Source organism: Hippocampus bargibanti, linkage group LG01, assembly GCF_051943395.1.
Source record: "Hippocampus bargibanti isolate YZ-2025 linkage group LG01, ASM5194339v1, whole genome shotgun sequence".
NCBI lineage: Eukaryota > Metazoa > Chordata > Actinopteri > Syngnathiformes > Syngnathidae > Hippocampus > Hippocampus bargibanti.
This window is the reverse complement of record NC_142734.1, coordinates 15780929-15787492: the sequence shown is the minus strand read 5'-3', so window position 1 is coordinate 15787492 and position 6564 is coordinate 15780929. Positions and strand designations below refer to the sequence as shown.

Genomic DNA, 6564 nt, shown 5'->3' with positions numbered 1-6564 from the left:
CATTGGCTAAGCCTCTAAAATGGGTTGGACCTCTAATTTGCTCTGCTTGTGGAGCTCTGAAAGAAAACGGCAGTTGCTTGAATGAGCCGGGATCTATCGCACTTGCTCTCAGTCCAGCCAGCACATGACTGATGGATGGAGCACGGCGAGCACAATTCACCTTGGATTTATCCTCTTGATTATATCTGTGGAATATCGCGCCGGATGCAACTCAACCAAATCGGTGGCATTGAGGTAATTCTGTGACATTTGCTTGGCTTCGGGGTGATGTCCGGCCTCCTGGATGGTGAAAGAGAAAGAGAGAGAGAGAGAGAGAGAGAGAGAGAGAGAGAGAGAGAGAGAGAGAGAGAGAGAGAGAGAGAGAGAGAGAGAGAGAGAGAGAGAGAGAGAGAGAGAGAGAGAGAGAGAGAGAGAGAGAGAGAGAGAGAGAGAGAGAGGAGAGGGAGAGAGAGTCAGCTGCTATTGCTGCTTGTAGCCTGCTTCTCTGCAGGTGTTAGAAGATTAAAGCATTCTACGATTGAGGTACATAAATTGTAAACTGCAATAGAGTGACATGGAATATCTGTCCAGCCGAGGTCTCAGACATGCTGTTGTTTAGTGTCCAAACGGAAAAAAAACGCTGAGTTGTTGACACCCAGTTGTTGCTTGAAGGAAATGAGTTCTGGCCGCTTCCATAGCTGTTTTTCTCACCCCCTTCCCTTGAAGTCACTCCTCCCTGTGCATTTCTTCGTTAAATTATGCCCATGTAACTGCACTTTCATTCATTTCTTGAAAGGAAACAAATCCCTGGGATTTTTTTTGTACAATTTCATGAGATTTCCAGTTAATGACACACGCTTCAGACTGTTGGTGCTAAGCACTGTCCAATTTCAGCCCCCTACACTCATTCTTCTCCCCCGTTTTGAAAGGGAAAAGCAAGATTGGGGTGGGGGGACAGCCGGAGAATAGCGGCCAGGACTCTGCTGTGAGGAGTGTTGTGGCGCGAGGTGAAAGAATGGCCTGTTGTGTTTGAGCAGCAACAGTATTGTGTGTCTGGTCTTTCTCTCTCCCCGTCCTCCTTTTCAACTAGACTCGGCAACGCCATCATTCTTTTATTTCAATAATCTATTGCTTTTCTTAAAAAGAAAGCAACAGTTTCATTCTGTTTTTTTCCTCTTTGGATTCAATTCATTCCCCCCCCCCCCATCACATGCAGGAATTTTGATGATGGACATAATTGGAGACCAAATGCACATCATGGAAAAGTAGTGTGAGGTCCCGGAGTGAAACTTGGATCAAAACATCTTCGGTCTTCATTTTCGATTCTTCACATGTAGCGTAAGAATAGTAATATGCCATAAATGTTATTGTTGAACAAATGCATGACCTTTACTTGAAATTAACAGCTCACACTGTACTTGACCAAAGATTTAGTTGAGCTGTGTGCATGAGGAAAAGTCTAATGTAACAAAGTGTATCTTTCACACCCAAACTACAAATTTTCCCCTTCAGTGTGGGTCTGATGATCAACCACCATAATCTTGCTAGTTTTTGCTGAATTCATTACTGTCCTGCAGGACGACTGGTGGCTCCTTCACCATGACAATGCGCTCACAATGCCCTGAGCATCTGACACTTCCTGATCAAAAAGAACTTGGCTGTCATGGAGTAATAACTCTGCTCACTTTTGTCTATCCGATTGCTCAAAGGGGTGTCAACAGGGGCACCTATTTTGAAGAAGTGTGAACTGAATGGCAGATGAGATGTCAATGGCGATGGAGCGATAGAAGATTCCTGAAGTGCAGTGAAGACATCATAGAGAACATTGGAAAGTGTGTTAGACTTGAGGAGGATTCCTTTTATGAGAAAAATGTGTACTTTAAAGTGTCCTTGAGAGTTTTGAAAGGTGCTTCTAAATGAAATGTATTATTATTATTATTATTATTATTACTTTGGAATTTAAATTAATCTTTCGTGCCATCTTTTGGCGTGTAACTTTTCCTCTTGAGTAATAGTGAAGGCGACAATCTGTCTGTAACTTTAGCACATTTGAAGGTCTATGAAATCCGTGATATAATTTCACCTATGAAGCTCACTGAAGATCAAGTGTGTCTGTTTCATTGCTACTGCATTGACTGGGGGCCAGTAATTCTTTAGATTTGAGGTGCGGTTTAAAAGCAATCACAACAGGGTGGTGTAAAGTTGTAATTCTTTCTCATGTAGATGAAGGCTTAAAATGGCGCCTCAATCAACACGGCTCCAGTAACAGGCTTCGAGGCCCAGGAGAGTTCCCCACAGACTCCCTTTGTGACCGTTAGCCTTTTTGGCCTTGCGTCTGCCGAGGCCGCTCTGAGCCGTTTACCTTCTTTCTCTTCGTCCCCCCTGAGCTGATGTTTTGAAAACACACATTTCACCACCACGCCATGCGTGCATGTGTTTTTCATGGAAACTATGCACAAATGCGACACCGTTTGATTTGAGCATACATTGTGAGATTATTTTATTCAGCTAACATACACCATAGTCCATATTTGCTTTTTCTAATACATTTTTGGGATATTCTACTCGTCAAATGAATTGTATCTTTGAAGTTTGCGTTCCCTCCGTTAGGCTGATCTCATTCTCGGGCCAGCTAGGAAGTTTGTGTCTGTTGTCCTACTTGCTCAGATCACAAGTACAGACAGCCGGGGTTAAAGACAGCAGATGTTTGGCCGCACGTGTGTGTGTGTGTGTGTGTGCCTGTGTTAGACAATGAGTGGAAGCTCCCCACGCTATAAAGAGTGGGAAGGCGATTGAAGGTGTCAAATGTCAACAGAGTGCCGCTACCATCCACCGCCAATTGTTCTTACCAGGGAGGTCATTATTTCCATCTGAATTTGTGTATGTGTGGGAGTGTGGCAGGATGGTGTATGCCGGTCATTGGGTTATTTATCAAGAAACAGTATATTGGAATCATCCGAGTAAAGAACCAATGTGGGTCACATGGGTGTGGACGTCTTGAAGTATTATTGTAGTTCAACAGTAATATACAGTAGTTATAGTGCTAAATGGACGCTGTGCTAAAATTCAGAATTCATACTACAGTCAAACCTCGGTTTTCGACCATAATCCGCTCCAGAAACCTGTTTGGAAAAAGATAACATTGAAAACAAACATTTACCATTAAAATCAATGCAATCAATGTCTGCTTTTTTACAACTTGTGATTGTACAAAGCCTACTCACAATGGAACGATACACGAGGATAATGCATCATTCACAATGAGAGACGACACTTGGAAGAGCAAATTTCCCCATTGTGGGACTATTAAAGGCTTTATGATTCTGATTCTGAAGTGACGTATAAGGAACCACAGGGCAGTAAAGTGGTGCATTCAGGTATGCTCAGTTCGGTTGAGAACGGATTTTCGGTTGGAAACAAACAATTTTTGTTCGAAAACCGAATTAGTCGAGAGCCGAGACATTCGTAAACCGAGTTTTGACTGTATGTGGCATTGTAACAACTACATCAAAAACCTAAAGTGCCTAATAATGGCAGACAAAATAACTTCAAATTCATTTTTTTTATTTTCGTTATTTTGAATCTGTAAGGAGTGTGATAGTTTGGAAACAAATCTCTCTACTGTATTTCTCAATGTTGCACACACAACACACATTTATTTTGGAACTAGCAGAGAACAAATACGTTCATGAAATTGTACTTATTGCGAGTGACATCCATTGGGCCCCACTATATTGTGGGCATTATAAGCATTATGAATACTGCATGAAGTAAGTCGTAGACTTCTTTCAAATGCATAAATAATATACACCATAACACTTGCCTGTTTGCAGTTAGAATATAGAATATTAGTAGATTACACTTTAGCTGGCTACTTTCATAAGCACATAAATGATGTCACTGGTGGGCTAGCAAAATTTTAAATATTTAGTCTGCCTCAATGAAGTGATACCCACGCAGCAGCCTTAGCTCCAAGTCCAAGTGGAAAAATAAGCATGATTATTTATGTTTGCATTTTAACTCATTCACTGAGTTGAAAATATGGCGTAGAGCTCCATTCCCGAATTTGGTTTTTCTTGTTGGGGTGCCGATAAACCGCTGGCCAGACCTCTGGAAATGTTTTTTCCCTGTCGTTTCCATAAACATCACGTTGCAATCATGTGTGACATAGAGAAAAATGTTTCACATGTTTCACGTTGCAAAAGATGATGCTTCCTACTGAAACATTCATTGTGGAATACTTGGAACACAGTGAAAACTAAAGCACATTTAAAAACAACAATTAACATTATAATAAGTTCGACAAGACATACAGTAAATAAGCACATTAATAATGTATGACAATATACCCGCCAGTTACAGGCAGCATTTCCCTTTTTTTCATGTTAGAGTCTGGTTCCAGCTTCAGCTGTTGTTAAAACGCTATATAAACCAATATGTATGTATTGCATTGTATTTTGGACAGCCGCTCTCATTTCAAGGTCATATAACTCCAGACCCATATAATTTAGGAATTAACTCTTTTTTTATGATGAAAGAAGAGAGTCTAAGGTTTCTAACGCTGCATTGAATATTTATGTAGTTCTAAAGCTCAATATATTGTGGGTCCTGGAATTTGAGTGACAATGACAAAAGCCTGTCACTGGAGTGGACACATTTTTACAGATGTCTGGCAGTGAATGAGTTAACATCAATTCCAAATGTTTCCCATTTTGTCTTTGACAAAAACGTTCATTCATGTCAGCAGTGTTTGTTTTGATTGTTCTGGTGTCATTTGATACCAAGAGTCGCAAGGAAGATGATTCATGGCTGCCAAAGCACTCCAATTGAGTTTTGCGTTGTAAATGATTAAATAGCCAGATGGTATTTACTCTCATGCCAGATACATGTGCCTCTAAATGTGTCACTTCTGCTGTGTGAAATGCTTAGATTGATAAACTTTTTTGTTTTCAGTGCAAAGCAAATGACGGTAAAGTGCAAAGTAATATGTGGTAGGCATTTGCCTTCAGTAGCCATCTTCATCCACCTCTTAATACCAGCACAATGGTTTTGCAGTTTTAGAAACTATCAATACTGTATCATAAATCAATATATCACTTGTGTGCATGAACGTCATCTGTGTGAAGTTCAGAATCCATGTTTAATAATATGACAAAAATATAAATTACATTATTACGTTGTGCTCAGCAGAGATGCAACTTCAGCATAGATTAATGTGTGTAGATTGTAACAAACCAACCAATTGCAAGACGGAAAAATGATATGTTGCAGCTGTCTCTGCGGCAACATAACATTATCTTTGCATAAATATCGCGACAAGGCAAAAGCACACGCGCGCACACACAAAATATAACCATAAAATTGCTGTATATTTCAGAATCATCTTTATTGGCCAAGTATATAGAACACACAAGGAATTTGTCTCTGGTAGAACATGCTCCACTCGTATCATAATAAAAAGGACATGACAAATACTGTAAGTATTGAGGACACTAATAAAGGCTAATCTAACCTAATCAATATAAGTTGCATTTTCTTCAAATAGAAGAGAAATTTAGGATTAGCATTTGGATGCCTTGTATAAGAATATATTCCATAACTCATATTTACACATCACAATGTTTCCACTGAGCAGCAGCATTGACTCATCAGAAAGACTACAAGGGCCTTTTATAGTGCTTGCCTATCAAAATGTTCGATATTAAGTCCAACGTAAGATGAATATTAATATACTTACGTGTATTTATGTCATGATATATTGTGATCCACTTTTGGCACCCATTACCTTTTTGTCCAAAAATTCTTATGCAGCCATTGTTTTTAATGGACAATTCGCATTTCAGTTCAAGTTGCCACAGACTTGTGCACAGCCCTACTTAAAACTTTTTCTCATCTCATCTCATTTTCCGTACCGCTTATTCCTCATGAGGGTCGCGGGGGTTGCATGAGCCTATCTCAGCTGTTTGCGGGCACGAGGCGGGGGACACCCCGAATTGGTTGCCAGCCAATCGCAGGGTACACAAAGACGTACAACAGTCACTCTCACACTCACACCTAGGGACAATTTGCTGTGGTCAATCTGCCTGCCATGCATGTTTTTGGAGTGTGGGAGGAAACCAGAGGACCCAGAGAAAACCCACGCGGGTCCGGGGAGAACATGCAAACTCCACACAGGGAGGCCGGACCGGGACGCGAACCGGCGACCTCTGCACTGTTAGCCGGTGTGCTAACCACTCGACTACCCTTAAAACTTTTTAAATAATGGATTTAACAATTATATTTTATTATTTTATATTATAATTTCATAATATTTTAATTTGACAATACTCAAAGACATATTCAGTAAAATATCCTTCATCTTCTGCTAAGAATGACAAAGATTACTGTGGCCTAATGAGGAGTCCTCTCATTCACTCCTCTTCGGTCTTCCTCTCGGTCTCCTGCCTGGCAGTTCAAGGCTCAGCATCCTTCTCCCGATATAGTCACTCTCTCTCCTCTGGACATGTCCAAACCATCTCAGTCTTGCCTCTCTGACTTTCTCTCCAAAGCCTTTAACATGAGTTGTCCCTTTGATATACTCATTCC

General features: G+C 40.6%; 1 protein-coding gene across 12 annotated transcripts in view; it reads left to right on the top strand.

Moving 5' to 3' along the window:
* LOC148903300 (membrane-associated guanylate kinase, WW and PDZ domain-containing protein 1-like) overlaps positions 1-6564 on the top strand; it is a 109040-nt gene that overhangs the window by 40393 nt on the left and 62083 nt on the right. The window contains exon 1 of one of the 12 annotated variants that reach the window (XM_088999625.1): positions 73-234. The exons of the other annotated variants lie outside the window; for them this stretch is intronic. The gene's annotated coding sequence lies outside the window, so the exon portion shown is untranslated. Of the gene's footprint in view, positions 1-72; positions 235-6564 lie in introns of those variants that run through there. 12 annotated transcript variants of the gene reach the window in all.